The sequence below is a fragment of the Lasioglossum baleicum genome, chromosome 15 (genome assembly GCF_051020765.1).
Source record: "Lasioglossum baleicum chromosome 15, iyLasBale1, whole genome shotgun sequence".
In the NCBI taxonomy this organism is placed as follows: domain Eukaryota; kingdom Metazoa; phylum Arthropoda; class Insecta; order Hymenoptera; family Halictidae; genus Lasioglossum; species Lasioglossum baleicum.
This window is the reverse complement of record NC_134943.1, coordinates 3,123,134-3,144,062: the sequence shown is the minus strand read 5'-3', so window position 1 is coordinate 3,144,062 and position 20,929 is coordinate 3,123,134.

The following is a 20,929-nucleotide window of genomic DNA, read 5'->3' as shown; positions in this document are numbered from 1 at the left end:
TGCCGCCAAATCGCGTTCACGGCTATTTTAATTAATCGCCCCCCCGAGCTCGCTGGCCTACGCGAGCCTTCTCCCGGTGAACGATGCTCTAACTTCTAACTTGCAACTTGCTCTCGCCCTCGTCATTAGGAGAATCGCAGAACTCCGAGGGGAATTACTTTGAATGCGATTAGCATGCGATTAAAATTACGGTAATGAGGGAAATTGATAATGATTTCCCGACAAGATATACCTGGTGAACATTCGTTTGCCAGATTCTTTTTACACGGCTCCTCAAAAAATCTCACAAATGCAAAGTAATTGAATCATTGTGTAATAATAAAAATTGCAGAGAAATGAATTTTTATTGATACACCAAGAATTGTGTCACCCATATAGAATATAACCGACACGTAACAGTCAACGTGTTAAATCGTCACTTTGTTCGAATAGTGAGAGACATCTACATACTTATATAATTTATAACTATAGGAATTATAAACCCAAAATTACTTGTTAGATGCAGTACTATGCACAATGTACATATGTAGATGGTAATTACGTATAGTACTGAACTATAGCGATCGCTACATCAAACGGTACAGCTACACTAGAACTGGTGGGGATAGCGAGGATGCAACAGTGGTTCGGATTATCGACAGTTCGGATAATCCAGGTTCAGATAATTGACGCTGTAGTTACCGTTAAGAATACAGTTAATTGGATCATAGGAAAACGTGGCACACATCCGCGTCAGTAACACACACAATTGCATACTGAATACATGAAAATGTATAATATGAAAAAGGATTTTTCCTTCGACACAATATTTCACTTAACCCTTCAGGAACGACGTCCGACATTATCATAATTTGCTTTAGATCTTTCCATATTTGTCATAGTTATCAAATTCTGGAAAATAAAAAGCTGGATGTGTCGCACTTGATAATCTTGCGTAATAAATTTTGAAATATTCTGTAGAGTTAGTACCAATGCCTTTTTTTAGGGTTAATATTTGTATGTAGGTATTACGAAGCTAGATAATAACAGTTGAGAGATAAGAGTTTACTGATCCAACGCGTCGCATGGCAATCGAAGGAATTATTTGTCGGTTTCGCGAGCGATCGAGGCTTTTCGTGTTGGTCGAATGCGAATCGACAGCGATTCGAGGCCGGCCTGACGGCAGGGGAAACATTGTCTAATTAGACGCGTTGAACGTTTAACAGAATCAAGGCACCAAATGGTTCAATTGGGGGGAGGGGGGTGCAGCGATAGAGGTCCGAGTTACTGAACGAAAAGCTTTATACGTCATTGTGCATGTATACCGGTGGCGCGCGCGGTGTATGTTGGTCGGCAGTCGAAGGGTTTAATCAAACACAAGTATAGTCCGACCAGAGGCCACGGGCACGGGCAGATAGGTATACATGGCGCGGATTGTTGTGCGACGCTATTGAAACCGGCGCTATCGCTCGGACTGTTTCGTTAGCAGGGCAATTGAAAAATACAGGGAAGAGAAAGGAGCGTAAAACCCGCACATACGACCAGTTTGCAAATGCATAAAGAGGATCCAGGTTATATATGAGTGCTCTTAACTGTCTCTACTGCGACGCGCATAGTACTAACTTTGAGATGTGCCCAGAGGAATTGAATTTTATAACCGGTTGTCTAGACCGCTTGCCATTACAAATTTCATTTCTGTTGCTGCAATAAGGTTCGACCCTCCGGCTCGCGCTTTTTAAGTAGCTCTTCGAAATCCGAAAAATTATTGCCCACCGTTTCGGTCCGCAGCACCGGCTCAACCATCTACATCTTCTACTCGTTCGACGGATTCATACCTTCGGGCTGCTCGCGTTACTTTTCCTCCACTGAATACGCGTTCACTTGTTATCCTAGACTGCGGATCTTCGTGCAAAATAAAAGTTTTCCATGTCAATTCTAACAAATAGTAGTTGAATTAAAATGTCTCTCCTCTTTTTAATCATTTCAATAAGTCACAGAGAATACAGCTATATTTTTAAATTCTCCTTGCATAAAATTCTTTAAATGAATCTACCTTAAATTTGACGATTGATAAACTTTACAATAACCCCCTAAAAATTTATGTATGATTGTTTTAGTAACTTTTTAAATAATCAAAAAGTGCTAGAAAAAGAAACAGACATAACTATGATCTTGAAATTTCTTCATGATTTTCCATCTGGAATAAATGCATATTTATATATTTGGCAGAGTACAAATTTGGGTCATAGCTTGAATTCAAAGAACCCAGTAAGCAATGAAGATGGTCACTGAGAATTCAGAAGTATAATTTCAGTTCAAGCAAATTATTCACAAGCGATAACGTAACTGCTCTGTTATTCAAACTGGTTTTGTAAAATTTTATTTTGGCGATTCGACGATTGGCGATTCTGTCGACGACGAATTAAGAGGTTGACGACACAGTTCCTTTAAAACAGGTTCATTGTTCTTAGCGGTTCGGACTACTCGGAAATCGTGATCAAAATGACTTAAACGAGTCTGCAAAGCAGACAGTCTTCGCATTAGACACGTTTAATTGCGTCGGGATCGTTGCAACGACAGGTCGTTCAAATGAGATTACGTTTCGAAAATAAAATCGAGCATGGCCTTTCGATAAAGTGCCTTATCTTTACGGTATTGAAAGTACACCAAATTGCTCTAAATTCGCCAATCAATCGTACAACTACTGGGACTAGCAGCCCCCAGACCGATAGATACGAAAGTGACTCAGAACTGTATCTGCAGCCTTATCGCCCCCATATTATACACGTGTGTGGTATCAAGCGGTCGTCTGACACCACTCCTGATTACCGCCATAAAAATTTATAGGAGCCGTCTCTATCGGACATTGCCGACGGTGCACGATACTCGCGTAATAAAGTGAAAACGACCGTCCGAGATTCGCGAAGGAAATAAATTGGCGGTCGAGGACTTTGGTGATCGCTCTTTCATACTTCTCCGTCACCCGTTGAGCCCGTCGGGGGTTACGTATATCGCAAAAGTCTTCTGGAAACGATCCTGTAAGTCGTAAACAACCCCGGAGCCCGTCTGGCCTCAGATATATGACGTAATATTTTTGTGCGTGACAGATCCTGCAGGCATTTCTACAGCCATCGATCGTCCATATACGCATTGCATCTCACGCAATAGTTCCCTCGGCTTTTTCCTTCCGACTCTCCAGACCAGACCCAGACTCCATACGCGCCAAGGAGAAAAGGAACTCTTCGCGATTCCCTACAGACGCGAGATACATGGCCGAGTAATTCTACTCTCTGACTACTGACACGAAAATAACAACCGTAATCTGACCACGCAAACGCTAATGAAAATACGATTGGTAATATTAATTATCCTGCGTGGCATGATAAATCGACGACGTTTCAGAAGTATTTTTTAATATTTATGCGGAATAAAAAGTATCTGCATCAAGTACAAGGAACAGAAGCTACTTGGGAATTTCCTTCTCCCTTTAGCAGTCTTAGAAGGTTGGAAATGCTACATTGACCAACAATATGAGAACAATCATTGTTTGTAAATAATCAATAAATTCAAAATCACAGACAAATTCTTGATACGATTTAAAAGAATATGAAAGTTAAGAGAATTGAAGAACATCAATATTTACAACCCACGATAATTATTAAAGGAAAAAAGAACTTTGCATTTGGCACCTTTTTCTTAAAACGAATGCAAAATTCTGATTTTGCATAAAGATCTGATATAAAGGTCTGATATAATGATGGAGTAAATATAAGGAGGACGGGACTGATCGTAATTCATCACGTTAATGATCACGATAAACTCGATGGCCGAGCAATTGAATTGCCGGGGCGAAACTGGATTGCTATTAAAGCCGTTGACGTAGAATTCGTTGGTGAATTTTCCACGCGTTTAGGATATCTCGTCTTCGTTACGAGGACGTTGATAATGGCCGGAAACTGAGGAAGGAGGGTCTGCGGAGCAACGAATAGAATGGGTCGGCTACAGGAGAGTAAACAGGAGACGGCTACCGTCGCGACGGTATATGCCGGTAACAAGATATTGACACTGGCCGATAATGGCTCTTGGGTTAGTTGACGGGCGCGGCTTGGCCGAAAAGAGAAGCGGCAACTTGAGAAAATGGAGCTGAAATTGGTGAGAGGTCTTGGAAAGGGCAGACGAGCCGCGAGATATAATACTTTTCTCTTGAAAGATATTTTTCCGCTCCAAAAATCTTCCTCATCGACCGCCGGTGTCTAGGTGTTCCGACGTCGGCCAACTGGCACGACACGTTTCTACATAGTTGTAGGCGAAAGTTCTTACTCCGATCTTTGTTTTTCCTATTGTACGTTTTAGCAATTGCCTTGTCCGTGAATTCAAGATTCATCATCTGATTATAGAAGTGAATACACGATACAGAAAAATGGAACCTGTTCGGGAAACCAGGTTCATACCCAAGTACATTTGTTGCAAGTACTCCAACTTTTGCGAGAACGTCAAATAATCCAGGATATATCTGCTGATCGATCTGATATAAGTCTTTGTCTCCGCAATGGCTGACGCGTGATTTATATGCAGGGATATTGGTTCCGAGATGGCGTTGCATCTACGTGATAAATCGGTACGCCTACGAAGTTCTAAGTCTCTATAAACCGTAGCTGGGGTGCGTGTTTCAAGTGTTCGACCGAATAAAATTCTTAACATCTCAATTGGCAATGGTCCATTCTCGACTACTCCTCCGAATTGAAAGAATCGAAAGTTTAAAGGAATTCAAGACCCAATGAAAGCAGTTAGGTACAAATGTTTCTACGCGAATCTGTTATCGGGCAAACAGATCACTCGCCGGTCGCCTCTCGAAAGAGGAAATATTGGTGTGCGATGAGTTCAAGAGGTCCGTGGCAAGCATCGTGGAGCAAAGTGGTCACCCGTAGGACAAGCGTTCATTCTTCTCCCCAGTGGAGATAAATGTGATTGGGGTCACTTCCTTCCTGAAATCGATTTTATCATTTACAATTTACGTATAAAGTGGAAGACTTATAATGCCGAACCCAACCCTGTTCTATCGACATTCTTAGTCCGTAATACAAACGTCTTTTCCTTTGGGAAATTCTTAGACACGCTGTGTTAATTTATCCCTATTGTTGCATTCTTTGATCCATAAATTATTATTCACATCGCTCCCGAAAGAAAGAAGTCACGATGTGTTTAGATCGGGAATGGGTTCGACCAATCATTCTTTGAAAATAGACTGCGCATTTTTTCTATTTATAACAAAAGTAGGTGACATACAAAACTGTGAAGACATCAGAAGAATTATCTTTTTTAATTTTATTGGCAACCACTGTGTGATTAAGTCTTAATTAATTTTTTATCACTAAGGGCTTCTTTCAAGTTTGATGAAATTTGAGTTTCCTTCACACAGAATCTAATGTTAGAAAATTTCGGATAATATGACTTCTATATTTTCAACATATTCAAATTATTATGAATATAACACGTGCATTAAATGAAGTGAATTTCATCGTTGACGGGGTATAATTTCTTTCAGCTCTGCGAGAAGCTGAGCATGCAGAAATCTAAAATATTGTTTGATGTTTAATGGTGCTGGAAAATCTATAGGTCCAATGATGCGATCTCCTATTATACCCGCCCACGTATTAACTGTACAGCTACCTCGGTTAAATCGAGTATTCTGCAAATTACGGTTACTCTACTGATTTTACAGTGCTTCGCTGATGAGCTGCTCTTGACCCTAAAACGTGTAATTTGCGGAGAACTTTTCACTGTTTATTATTTGTTGAAGTATTCGCTGTGAAAAATTGTTTCCGACTAAATACTGCTCTTTCTCCCATTCATTTTAGCCCTCATACGTCCCTCAGAAATATTTGAATAAAAGATCATAAAAGGATAATCCATTTATGCTTTTTATTTTAAATGAACCAATTATATTACACATTTGTAATGTTGCATAACTTACGATGCACAGAAATCAAATATTTTATAGTAAGGTGGAGTGGGTTAAGTGCGCCCTAGTTTTTGCAAAGGTGGACTTTAAACTGATGTATTTTCAGTCTTGTATGTAAAAACTTAACGCTCTTGGTATCAAACTCTTGCCACAGTTATTACTGATGAATTAGTATTATGTGGGCTTCTAATTTTGCTTGAAAATTATCATTTTGATAGGGAATTGTACAAAGTGTCAACTAGGATGCACTTGCCCTGAAAATGGGGCAAGAGCGTCTGTGAAAGTTAAAAATACTTTCGAACCTTGTTTTAAGTGCTACGGAGCAAGAAAAGAATTATTATCAAGCGTGCTACAAAATTGTTTTTATTGCTATTATTTAGTTTTATAGTTACCCATACAGTACGCACTTACCCCACCGTGATAGTACGCACTTGCCCCGTGTAGTAATATTAGGCGACATCTATGTCGAATAGTTCATATTAACTTATACTACATTAATAAATACAAACTAGAGCAATTTCCTTCATATTATAATAAAAATAACCAATTAACGCACTTGCACCATTAACGCACTTACCCCACTCCACCTTATACAGATATAGATTATTCAAATTTGCAACAAATAATCACATCAAATTCTGTTCTAATGAATGTCCGCGCGAAAGTATGACGATCGAAACAAGAATCACATTGAAAGCATGAATCATACCAGCGAACGTTAAAGTTGCAACGATTGTGTAGTGTAACAAGGAGAATTGACGCACACTTCCCGAGCAGAAAATGAGTGGTGCAACATCCCCGGTGGTGATATCCGTGTTACGAGCTGCCTTTAGCATTCGCGAAGCGACGGTAAAAAGGGAAAATCTGCGTTTTTCCCGCAAGCAACACGTTCGCGGTTAGGGCACCGCCCTAACGCCGCGGGACGTGAAGCGAGTCCTCATATTTTATGCAGTTTACCGCGAAAGCGACTGCCGCGCGGCTATAAACCGTAATGTATTAGCAGGGAAATGCAAATTGAGCACAAAACCACGGCTCGAAACAATGCTTTTAGTCGCGGGTGGGTGGGGGTGTGGGTGGTAGGAGGAGAGGGTGGAATCGTTGGTTGGGAGCAGGCCCACTCGATGCTGGCTACTTCGTAAATTAACATTAACCCATTATAAATAAACGGTAACTCAAATTAATGCTAATGCCTTCCTCCCATTAAAACCGATATCACTCGTCACATCGAACGGTGGATAATATTCCGTGCTCAGGGTTGCATTTCGTTATGGCACAATTGTTCTACCCTTAGCGTTCATCATTACACTGGACTTGTTTCAGAATTTTGCAATCCTGTGCCTAAGCTGTCTGAAACTTTTTCTTGCATTTGTCATTATTAGATTTTGCAATGTCTCACTGTAGAAGTAAATTTACTATTGTAACCGTATAGAACATCAAGATTTGGGTCTCTTGTTAAAATGTTCGACATATGTACCAAAGGTAATTAACATTAGATTTACGAAACACCAAAAGCGACTATTTTACATAATTTTATGAAAATAGCAAAACGGTATTTATTCATATTTTTTAGCGAATTTTATTATGAATATACCGAAAGAAATAAATTCGCCCTCTTGAATGCATCGTTATAACCTCAGTAATTGTAAATTTAAAAATTTAGGACCCGTCAGTTTGACGTACATAGTTCTAGTGTTAAAAGGCCCCCCAATCAATCTGCAATAATAGATTTCCATTGTACAGGCAATTTAGAAGGGGAGTGACTCCAAAGGGGCGTTGTTTAAATATCAAGCGACAGAACGTGCCCTGGCATATAGAAGCACTAATATACGAGAAACATTACCGCACCGTTTACAATAAGCTTTGTGGCAAGCCTGAACAATGTTTCATACTAAAGTCACATATTTCTTTTGTTTCATGCAAGTTTAAACACAGTTTTTTACAACGGCCGCAGAGAACGTTTTGCTTACTGTCACAGTAGAAAACTTTGTTGCACGCAACATGCATTCGTATGCGACTGAAATTTTTCGTCGATATTTCACGGAATGGAAAATGTCTGATACTACATACATAGTGCAATATAGATATTTCATTCGGTCACGTAGAACTGAATTCATAACAGCATTTTTAATTTCAAATTTGTCAACTACTGACAGCGGACCATCGTGCTCAGCTATCAACGGAGTTCCGTGAATTTTATTCAATTACCGATTTTAATCGAATGACGTTTTCATTAATGTAATTGAAATGAGTCGTATGAACGTTGCCTTGCGAATATGTTTCCTGAAAGTTCGGGAGCACTCTGCAAACTAATGGCAACAATTGTTTCAATATACAAGAGGCACGAACAAAGATACGATTATATGTTCCGTCATTAAATCTTCATGTTCAGTTAAATGAGAAGGAACACAATTGATGATAATAAAAGAATTCTACGGTATTAGTTTGATTAGTAAAATGTACAATAAAACTTTTTCACATGGAGCTTTATGTTCGAGAAAATCGACTTTGAAAATCGTAAGTAGAATCGGTCAGTCATGATCAGACGCGCCAGACGATTCCTATTCAGTAGCACGCGCGAGTCGCCTAACCATCAGACTCGAACTTCTAAAAAACATATTTTATTCTACATTTTCGACTTTACTATCTCTTAATGTGTTTTTAATAAAAATTGCGTCTAGCTCGCATCTTCCAGTACACAAATGTATAATCTAGATTATCGTCACGTCATTACATTCGGCAAAGCGTGTATCGTGACTGCAAATAATATTTTCCATTTGCTAGACAATTAACTCCACAAACTATGCGATAGCTAATGATGTTCGATATCGATTTTGCATGCTAACGCAAGCATTTAAGTTCCGAGCAGGTATTGCAGCGAGTGAACGGCATGGCAATTGAATATTTGATAATGCAGCGTCGAACGCGGCCAGACAAAGACAGACACGGATTTCGTTGTTTCTAGCTCGATACTGGCCGGTGCTGTTCACTCGCCTCGGCAGTGTCCAGAACCCTTAGCATCGTTATGTGCTGGGAACGTTGTCATATCTGACACGCTGTTTTCGTTCGCGAGGCAACCTGAAGGCGTGCGAGTGAACGGTGCCACGCGGGAACGAAAGGGGACGATGGATGGAGAAGGAGAGCTCGCTATGAAAAGCAGGTTATGCGGCGGGGAGGGGTGCGAAGGGAGGGAGGGAGGATGTAGGCTGAACAAAAGGTAGATACGTCAGGGAGATCGGGAACGAGACGAGGAATGAAGGTTAGAGTGAATGAGAAAGATATTGAAGGCGCGAGATACGTTATCTGAATTCAAAGCAGACGCTTGTAACAATGTTTCGCGGTTGCCAGCATCAACTGCTCCCGCGGAGCTATCGAATTCGCGGCATACGCGCGTTGCACGTTGCATCCACTAGGATCGGCAGCCGTATCCGTTTGTTGATATTAAAGATGACGCTTAAAAGAGAGCAACATGTGGCTCTGGCTGCCTCGACAACGTAGACGGTTTTCTCGAACTCTCCCCTCTCCTGTTCTCTCCTCAGCGAACGCCCATCCCTTTTCCCCATTTTACTTGGAGGTTCGTTTTCTCCACGACTTCCCGTGTTCCATTTGCATGCACGTGTTTTCCATAAAGCTCCGGGCCCGATGCGTTGCGGATCGTAAATCACCTACGACAGTTTGCATATCGACTTCTTTGCCGCGCGTATTTTAAATGCGGCTGAAAATAAATATCGCGGGCGCACGCGTGTGTGCATGGAATTGATTGCGGGGGGAGAATAAATTCATCACCGATACGTAAGCCCGCGGGAATCGGCTCTCTCTCTCTCTCTGCGAAATGATAATACATGCTGGACCCGTTTTTTATTTTTTGTTCATATATCTCACTTCGCGTTGTGTGTTCTTTTGTTCTGTTTCACCGGTGCACTTTATTTCAGTTGCTTCGTTCCAGTCGTTCTCAGTCCTTGCGGATCCCTGAGACTCCGAGAGTCTGTCTTTTTGCGCCCGGGGGTTTATCAGAATAGTCCAGGGTTTCGCATCTTCTGGCGTTAATCCAGTTTTCGCCAGTTGCGAACGCAACCTCGCACTGACGTTGTACACGGACAAGTTTGTCAGTGAAACGAGCGCTATTAAATCCTAACTGCGTTCGCGAGAGCGTACAGAGCGGCAATGCGAAGTGAATGCACACATTGAATAAATTAGAGAGCTGGATAAACACGCGAGAATCAGCATTAACGTCCCGCCTGGAGAACTCTGGTTCCTGCGCCACCCTTCCTGTACTACCCTTCTTCCACAGTTGTCTGTAACAGCGAGCTTTCCGTTATTGTTGCCGGATGAAAGAGGCTAACGCGTTGCACGACTAGTTTCACTCTCTCGGCGAAGTTCTCTGCTCCCGTGGATGTAGAAAATTTTATTCGTATCGCCTCATGCTACCTCGCCGGCTGATAACGGTTAGCCCCGAATAGAGAGGACGTACTGGTCGCGTCTGTGTTCCATTGCCGCACCGCCCGGAGAACACACCGGGCCGGATAAATGAATTCCTATTGAGGCAGCCCGAGGAAACTGTCCCCTAGTTTTCGGAGTCCGACAAATTCGCGTAAGCGAGCAATTAAATCGTAGCAAACCAGTTAATGGGGGGAAACTCGTCCTGACGAATTAGCCAATTTCCCGGACTGACAATCTATGAACGTTTTCGCAGCCGTCCTAACGAGACTGTACCGCGCCGCGCTCGCGCCGGCGGTCCACAGTATTTAGACCGTAGCCTAACCCGCTGCAGCTCCTGGCATGAGGTTGGGGTGGTAAAGCAATGTAATTAATAGGGAACACAATGGGTGTCTTGCGGAGGTCGGGACGAATGGGGGTGGTTCTGAGGCAGGCGTGGCGGAGACAGAGGCGCAGGAACCAAGTAGTGCAAACGGGGGCCGAGGGAGGCAGAGAGGGGCGGAGGGTGGCCGAGGGGGGTCATAATACGCTCTGACGGACGCCGACTGAGAGAGGTCTCCGAGATACTGACTTCTAGGTCACAATAGGGCCCTCTTCTGTATTGTAGATGGTAACACAGGGGGTGCAACCCTTCGTACACGAATGTCAGCGCGACGCCCAAGTATCGTCTCTCTTTCTCTCTCTCTCTCTGCCACTGAGACTTATTTCACGGCGAAAGCATCGTCGCTCTGTATTTTTCTCTCTCCTTCTGCTCGCTGTTTTTTAGTTGCAACCCGTTCTTCATTTTCCAACGCCGCCGTCACGCTAACTTTCAGCCTGGACTATTCGCGTCTGTTCTTGCTCGTGATGGAATACTTCAAAGTACGCAGACCATGTTAATTTCGAGATTCTTTGTGGATTAATTAACTTTGTTGGTGTGTGCTACTGTTACAACGTGTTAAGCGTAGGAGAGGCGTTGGTAGTATAGAATTGAGTCGTTTAATGTAATAATAATGAAAGTCGAAACAGTTAATCACTGGATAATAGGGAATTAAGGAAAAGTTGTATAAAACACGATAAATCATTTTGCATCATGTGCGATTATTTTATTTAACGATGACTAAACCCTTAAGATGTGGTGTTAACCCAAACAGATAAATATTGTGTTACACCAGTTTTTCATTGACCACTGTTGTAAGAAACAAGAGCTTCTTTAAGTTTCACCTAATTGCTGCCATAAATGGGTGAAATATTTTCTTAACTTCACAGTTTGTAAGATATATCTCAAAGCACAAAGCTTCATTTGTTACAGCACATTTCTCTAATCGTTTCATAGAAACATTCTCCTGCGCGACAGCTTAACCAAGACATTCCATATATCACAAACTCGATACTTCAGCGAGCATAGATCCTTCCATTAAGTCTAATAATTATTCTAGCGAATATAGCCCTTATCCTTAACGACACTCACGGAGGCCCCCAAGTTGCGATATTCTCATGCAAACTTTGCTCGATGCGCCTAAGTATACCTTGGTCATTTAGTAGAGGAAGGTCTAAACATTATCCCCGAATGAAATTAACGAGGAGAAACCGATATAACTGTCTGTGACGAAACAGGACGGCCGACTAATGGTAATTCCAACTGTGGCCCGACCTTTCTGCATGGTCATTGTTCAAAGTCTCAGGGCGGCGGCGCGGCGTGCACCGGTGGAAAGACGAATCAGTATGTTGCTCACGAACGAAACCCGGTTGTTGCATCCCTCTGTATCCCTGAGGGTCGCTACCGAACGTAAGCATCGCAACGGAGGCGGTGGGATGGTTAAGCATGCACGAGTGAGCACGGATAAATGATTCAGAGTTTTGGAAATATGGAAAATGGAGTAACTTACATAAATACGTGGCTAGACAGACAGACGGATGGGCAAAAGGATGGTTCGGTTCAACGCAATAGCGGCTGAGCAGTGTTGCTTGGCCATCTTTGTAGACCCTGTTAGCCATTCTACTAGTTTTAATGTGCTGAATACGAATATGACTTTCTTACTGGCATACTGAATTCTTCCTTTAAGTCTGCACTTGTGTTACAGTCACAGACATAATCAGTTGCTTTGTCTCTTCCTAAACCTCGTCCAAACCCGACCAGTACAGTGTTTCCGCGATTGATGTGACTTTCGGGTATGCGGATAATGTGACTTTCTTATCTCCACTACTAGGGGGTTCCCCCATGGGCGGTCGATCGCGCTACAAAGAAATTAAGGTATTAGGGTGTTTAAATTGGGGGTATCAGGTATGGAATCGCATTAGTACAATACAACAATTTCCCGCTTAGCACCGTTGTTTACCCAGGATCGTCGTTTACACTTCGAAAAGTTAACCAAGAAATCTATGTTCGGCACACGTAAAAAGACGTAGTACCATTTCGTTTCCTGAAACTCGATATCCCCGATGTTTTTTCAATAATCGCGGAAACACTGTATTTGTTTAGGGACTCCGGTAAGAAAGTTCTTTGCGAATGTCTCTTGTAATTTCCGCAAGAAACCGACGAACAACGAAAGTCATCATCGTATTCAATTCATTAAAACGATGACGTATAAATCGGCATCATAAGGTTTGGGAGGCAATTCAGCCACTCGCATAAATACGTGGCCAGGCAGACAGGTGGATGGGCAAAAGGATGGTTTGGTTAGGCGCAATAGAGTGGCTGGGCAGAGCTGCTTGCCCATCGGTGTAGGCACACGATTTCCAAGAGTGCTCCTCGACGATACTACTCTCGAACATGCCTGCGCATCCAGCTCTTTTCAGTTGTGGTGGTCATACCAACCGTAAGGTATACCGCATTTTGAATATATCCGAGTCTTTTAGGCGGTGCGGTGGCATGCGCCAGGAAAATTGCCGATGCATCTATCGAGCAGCGACTGGATTTCGGTAGACGTCGGCGCATCGGATAGCGCCTAATTCACAGTCGATCGAATCTATTCAGGATTTGTAATATCGCTCGATAGACGAGCACCGTGGACGAAATGTCGAGTATTTATAAGGGGGAGTATTTGCCTCGTTGCGTCATGTAACGAAGTTTCCCGGCGGATTGACAGCTCTAATTAAACGCTGGAAAGAGGTTTTACAATCTTCATAAATTTTCGTCTAGACTTCAATTACACACTGGATAGGCGATCGGGCTGATGTGCCGTGACTATTTCATCGATCGATGTAATTTTGAGCACCGTTTTTTTGGCCGAGATTGAATGACAGCGATATTTGACACTTCGGTCGAGAAATATCGTACTGGAAATGTATACTGTCCATCACTAACGTGATCGAAACTTATGGAATTGTGTTACGGAGTTGATATGGCTCTTTTTTCAAAGATTTGTGCAAGTGGAATTTTTTTTTTATTTTTTTGTCAATTTGAATTTATGATTTTGTTAAATATGAACACTTTAGGGTTCTGGATTTCAAGTCAATGATGATCAACGTGTCATTGAACTTCCAGATGCCATGCATTTTATACAAGGTTTATCAAAGTTGCTTGCATTCTGCTCCCCACCTCGATTGCACACTATTCGGGCATACATGAGCATGCTCTTTTGGAGTTCAGCGTAAGAGTGGGTAAGGAGCGATCGGAAATTAGAAACCATGCGGTGAGAGTTTCGAGTGTCGGAATTTCAAAACGCTCCAACAACTCGTTCGACGGCTGAAAGAATCTGAAACTCGTTTCAAGTTTCCTCGTATATACTTCCCAACTGTACGCGTGTGTGTGGAAGAATATAGAATGGAGCAAAATGGAAAATCTGTATTATATGATTAGTGGTAATAGCTGAGCCGGCGGAACTGTTCAATATTTGCTAACAACATGCCTGCATGACCGTCTAAAATTACCGTCAGCAAAAATATTACATTGCTAAATCTCCTAATCTAACACATAATTAGTTCTTTATAAAAATGATAAATGAATATTTTGCAAAATAGGTGATTAACACAGTACAAAGACATTTAATTAACAACATTATGCTCCGATTGTGGCTCCACGTATTATATCATCAAAGCGTGATGCTAGTGTAACCCATATGATAATTAGACTGTTTTCATTCACAATTATCGTCTGGAGTTCGATGTGCCTCGTTATTTATCGCTCATTGTAATTAAATCTATGACGAAATTATGAAGTGTTCCATTGAATTGCAATTCGCACGAGCACATAAATACCTTTGTATACATCTGTAATGTTAAGCAGGATTATTTAGCAAGAAGAGAAATGGACATTATGAACAGGGTGGTGTACATTTCATTTCCACCAATTAAATTTTGTTTCATATTTCATGTCACCGATAATTAAATTCGGAATCTGTACGCAATTTCACATTTTTGCACATTGATTTACAAAAACAGCAAATGAACCGAATTAATTGTTTCTATGGTGTATTTTACTGAAATATCGACACAATCAAACTGGAATGTGGTGAAATAAAATCAAATATGCGCATGTTACAGTAGAACTACATCAAACAATTATAAATTCAGAGTTTTTAATTTAGATTGTACATTTGGAGCATTAATAGTATTATTCTCAATTTTTATAAACATCCATATTTGCTTTCTGGTCAATATTTCTTTTCCGGTCGTATATTTCTGGTGAAGTATTTGTTATTTAAAAAACAGTATTCTAAAGAATGAGGTTTTCAATTAAAACGTTTTAAATTTAGTTCAGTGACTCACACATTTGTTCACGTACTAAACATTCCTATAATATCTTTTTGTAAATAAATCTGTGAGTCACTATATGTTGCAATTATTGTATTTCTACTTTCTACCTATTAAATGATAGCTATCTAATAGTCATATATACAATATATCTATTACTGGTTATATATTGTATATTAGTTCTGTTTCGTGTTGGGTTATTCAATTCCAGCGTGTTTGTTGTGACCAAGTTTGTCCACGGTACGGTTGCCTTTTTTCTGGCCGAAATAACGTTAATTGATTGGTAGCCGTTCACGCGTGACCACCGCCATCAAGCATACATAAATATTTGTTGTTTGGCCCTGCCGATCAGGACTGTTGTTAACGCAACCGCAATATTGCGGGCATATGGTTATTAAAGCACGCGAATGCCACACGAATGCGTGGTGGTTTTGTTCAAACAATTTTCAAATGCTCAAGTGTACGCACTGTTGGAACGACCGATGGCGATATTGAGACTACCTACAGAAAGATCGACGTTTATATTCTGCAAACAGTGTCAACTATTCCCCCGTGTTGTCACCATCAAACAATACCTTCATTCAAAAGCTTATATTCACAACTGTCACATGCTACAATGTATAGAAAATCAAAAACATTTGAGTGAATAGAATTGAGATGTTAACAAAAAATTGAATGTTTCTTTCAAAATGATAAATGTCCTAATGAGATATGGCACTTTGATTTGAAAATTGCATAGAAGTATCATTTATGTACAGATTTTATTTATTCGCAAAAATGGAGCTATTCTTAATCAAAAAGGTACATGTAATCCTGTATAAATGATTATTTCCATTATTTTAGATAATTTTTTATTTTCTGATTTTACCAAATTGTAAACAACTTATACACATTTAATAAATAATAACATTGAAGAGCAATAAGTAATTTTTAAATAAAAAAGATTCTTCGTATGGTGCACTATTAGAATTAGTTCATCGTTTCTTGCTCTTGTTTAAGTAATTTAATTATACAGGTCTGCGACGTCCCTGCAAAAGGCAGCGGAGCTAATAAGATTAAAAGTCGAAAGCACACTCGCCAATTCTTCTTATTACCCGAAGAAGTGAGAGAGAGAGAAAGAGAAAGGGATCTCTTACGGTATTGTTTTGCTTTGCCTTTTCGTTAATATAAATGGCACCGGGAGCACGCGTTTCTTCCGTCTACCCTCTGTTTTTTCTCCGGCCGTTGATTTACCGTCAGTAATTTCGTTAAGAGGACAGTATCACCGATTTACGACTCCTCGAATGTTCTAATTCACTTTTCTTACCGTCTCTTAAGTCTGTTCGGCGCGAGCACCGAGCTCTTCGCGACTAATGTTTCGTCGATACGTATGTGCACTATTGTTCCCACGGAACAGCGGAGTCATTTAAAATGTGAATGACTTCCGGGCCTCCCTTGAGAAATTGGGTGTGTGTAAATATCGGAAGAATGTCGGAAGGAGAACATCGAGTAATTGGTTAGCGCTAACTCCACCCTCTCACGTACAACCGGCGTTTTCGATACGATGCAACTGCACGATCTCTTCAGCATATTAAAATGTCCGACCGATTCTCCGTAGCTTTAACAGAAAGCAGAAGCATTAGCGAAAAAAGGAAATTATAGCGAGCCCTGGAGAATGTACTGTGCTGTCAATATCGGCGCACGTGTTTCTTGTATTACCAGCGTAGCGCATTTGCTGATAAAAACCTAAGATAGAAGACCTTTCTGAGGCGTATGAAAATAAGGAATGTTTATGAACTTTTTGAAAAATTTTGTTTCGGATAACAAATTCTTGTTAATTTTACATTATTTATTTCCAAATTTATCTCATTGTTCTCTATCATGTTTCAACGATCATACTCGGGATAAAAAGTGCTTTTAAGCTACGAACTTATACAACTCTACATATTACTTACTATTAATTAGAAAAGTTTGCAGACCTATATTTCATAAAATATATTTACAATAAAATATAAATATCTAGCATTTAAAAAGTAGTGGAAAATAGAAGTGAGGTTAGGATGTATTAAAAAATTTATTCAGAATTTGCAAAAATGCAGTATTACTTTTCATCATTAAAATAAATGAATTTCTGTAGGATACAAATATAAAACAACATTGGTAAAACGCATGTTTTTCATCACATTTTATCATTAAAATAAATGAATTTCTGTACAATACTAATATGAAACAACATGAGAAAAACGCATGTTTTTCATCATATTTCATCGTTAAAATAAATTAATTTCTGTAAGATACAAATATAGAACAACATGCGAAAAACAGATGTACTTATTTAGATATTCCTTAATTGGAGGGCTTGTATGAATACCACAGTCTCAATTACTATTAAACATGCTCCATAAATGCACTCACAGTCTCGCCAAGACGAGAGCTAGAATCCCCATTTTATCGTGCTTCTTAACACATATAACGAAAGGAACCAGTCCGCTCGGAACGAGAAATGTTCCATTTTATTAGCCAATTATTGTTAACGAGGTACAAGCACACAATTTTAATTCCTGGCCAACGTCTGGGTCTGCGCAATTTTCCTAGCGCTAACGTTCGCCGGCTCTAACGTGCGCGGCAAACGTTTAAACTGTTTCTAATAACGGCGAACATATGCGTGATAGTTAGCGGGCGAAGCGACAAATAATTTTCGGGTTGTCGGAGGCGCGTAGCATCTTGCCACATCTGCTTGCTAATTCTCGGTGCTAATCCGGCAAATCCCATGGCACCCTCACGTATTAAAGTCGGCCTTAGACGAGAGTTGGGATGGTGGCTGGTACGAAGAACGAGGAGGATATAGCTTCGTCAGCTAAGAAAGGGAAGGAGGGTGTGCGGTGGGATGTGCGAAGGAGAGCAAGGGGTCAGGATAAGGGGTGTGGGTGGTAGGACACGCAAGGTAGCTACACTCCTGGACAAAATGAAGGCGCCGAAAAATCTTCGAGAAATTAACCCTTCAGGAGCGACATCCGTACACCGTACTGTCTCTAAACTGTGTTTCGGAATTTTTTACACACACACACACACACACATGTGGTTAAGTTATTATAAAATTATTATACCATTGCTTACGTTTTAGAATTTGATGACAGCTACGGGATATGCCAAAATAAATGACCTCCAGATCGTGAGAACATCTGTAAGATCATATAGGGCACCAGCATCCGTCGTTACTATATAGGAAGGACGCGTTTCGCTTGTCGTAAGCAGTGCGCAGGCCTCGTGCATCGGAGCCACGAGGAGCGCCACCGAAAGGAAGCTTGGTGGGGGAAGCAGGCGTTTGAGGGGCTCCACCCGTGCCCACGCTTGATATAGGGTGTTTCTTAAAGCCCGATGGAACTTGAAATTATAAAAAATAACACAAAAAATGTAATTTTAATAAAATTGTTTTATTTATTCGAAAGATCAATACATGGCATTAACGTTTGAAAATGATTTCGGGCATATGGCCACCGCGGCTGTTCTTGACGAAGCGCATTCTGGACGTCCAATTTTGGGCCACTTTTTCAAGCACTGCTGACCATATGTCACAGATAACACGAATAATGTTGGCATTCAAGGCGTCAATTGTTGCTGGTTTATCAACATAAACCAGTGACTTCACGTGGCCCCACAGGAACTAATCGAGAGGTGTAAAATCGCTCGACCTTGGAGGCCAATTGACAGGTCCATTTTTCGAAATCAACTTATCGCCCAATTTTGATTTCAATAAGTCGATGGTCGCCGTCGCCGTATGACACGTAGCGTCATCCTGTTGAAACCACATCTCATCCGGATCAATGTCATCCATATTTTCAAACAAAAAATCATTGATCATGGTGCGGTAACGATCTCCATTGACTGTAAAGCGAACTTCGGCCTCATTTTTGGAGAAATAAGGTCCAATGATACCACCAGCGTGTAAACTGCACCAAACGGTGCATTTTTCTGGATGTAATGGAGTCTGTAGCTTCTCTTGTGGATTGGTCTCACTCCATATGCGACAATTTTGCTTATTAACAAACCCGTTAACTAAGTTGTCTATAAGTTGGGCGAATCGACGACTGATTTTCAAAGTAAATTTGGATAATTTGGTAGCGTTGTTCAAGCGTGAGTCTATTCATGATGATTAGCCAGACTATACTGAACATAAATATCAACAAGAGCAGTCAGAAAGGCTGCTTGTATTGACAGTTATCCCGATCGAAAGTTCTATCTAAGCTAAAAAAACACCCTTTACTAGGCTGATCCTGTAGGAGGGATCCTGCAGCACACATGCGCGCATCGTTTTGTCCAGGACTGTACTCGGCGATGAAGCTAATATGCATGCGCCCGATCCAGCCAAAGTTCACTTAGATCGCATTGCATTGCATTACGCGGCATTACAACGGTGCTTCATAGCCCTGGAAGAACCGACAAAGAGCTTTGCAACCCTCTGGCTACCTTCTCCCTCTTTCTCGGTCACTCCGCGTGATTCTCTGACCTTTCATCCCCTATCTCCCTCTCTCTTAGGATACTCGCCAACCCCCTTTTCTCCTTGCATCCCTCCCACGCTGGAGAGACAGAGGCAATACATGCTTAATAATTTACGCGGCACAAGTGGCCTGGAACTTTACCCTGAGTTATATCATACTTGCGCATACATTCTTGTATACGTGGACACGAGCCTGCTACAGCCCCCCCCCCCCCGCACATATCCCTCTGCCTACTCGCAGGAAGAAACTGGCCAATACTTGCGATATATGTATGTATACCTGCGATACATGTATACCACCGGCTACGCCGAGGTAAGAGCATCCTCCGTGCGTGAATTATTGCCGGTAGGGTTTCTAGGGCATGCGCGAGAGATACCGGCGGGTTATATTTTTTGAGTGTGTTTCCTGAGCAAATGGCGAGGGATGAGACCTCGGGATGCAAGATGGCTCGCGAAGATCGGGCTGGAACGTTATATGGTATACGATAGTGACAGCGACAAGAGAGTACCATCGTGCAGTTGGCTGACATAAATCGCGCCGCGGGGTTTTTTCTTTCTTCCTCGGTACATACACAGACAGAAGTATCTCCGCTGTTTATTTAAAAGAAAATATTGATCGTCGTGTGATCCCTAACATGCAATTCTATTTCGTTTTTCTCCTCTTTTTAACGATATAACAACGTTTATGATGTGAATAAATCGAAAGTGATCACTATAGACATTCTTAAATTCTTTTAATTAATTTAACACTTAAAATTGTTTGAATTACAAAATTCAACACAGAAGTAATCTGATGCCATTTTGCAATGGCTTACGGCCAGGAATGTATTTATTCGAGATTCCAGAAAACGATTATCCAACGTGGAAGATCGCGTTATATATTTATCATCTGAAAGCTAGATACGAGCCTCGCAAATACGAGAAACTGCGGCGGAAAAAGGGAAACGTGATTGATTCTATTGGGGAAGTAGTTTCTTATGGAAGACAATTTTAGACATTCGGTATCTTTGTTTTTCCGATACTATTAGCTTAGTCCCGATTCCTATGCGATTGTTTCCGCGAGGCACGAACACTAGCATCGTGCCTGCACAGGAACTTACAGATAGAAACGATATCCGCCACGGTTCTTTGGTATCTCTTTTTAATGTTGCCGTTTCTCTGTTATCTGTAGCCGATATTCTGCTTTTCTCGGATCGTGTTTTGCAGGTTCGTGCTCCGACGAAAAATTTGTACATTTTTGGGCAATTTCCTTTCGCCATAAATCACGTCGACGCTGGGTTCATCTACCGCACATCGACCTTTGCCGAACACTTCTCGGGTTCGTGTTTTTTTCCTTTTTCTCTTCAGCAACGAAATGTGAATTTCAACGTGAGAAATGAAAATAATGTTGAACCGCATTATGG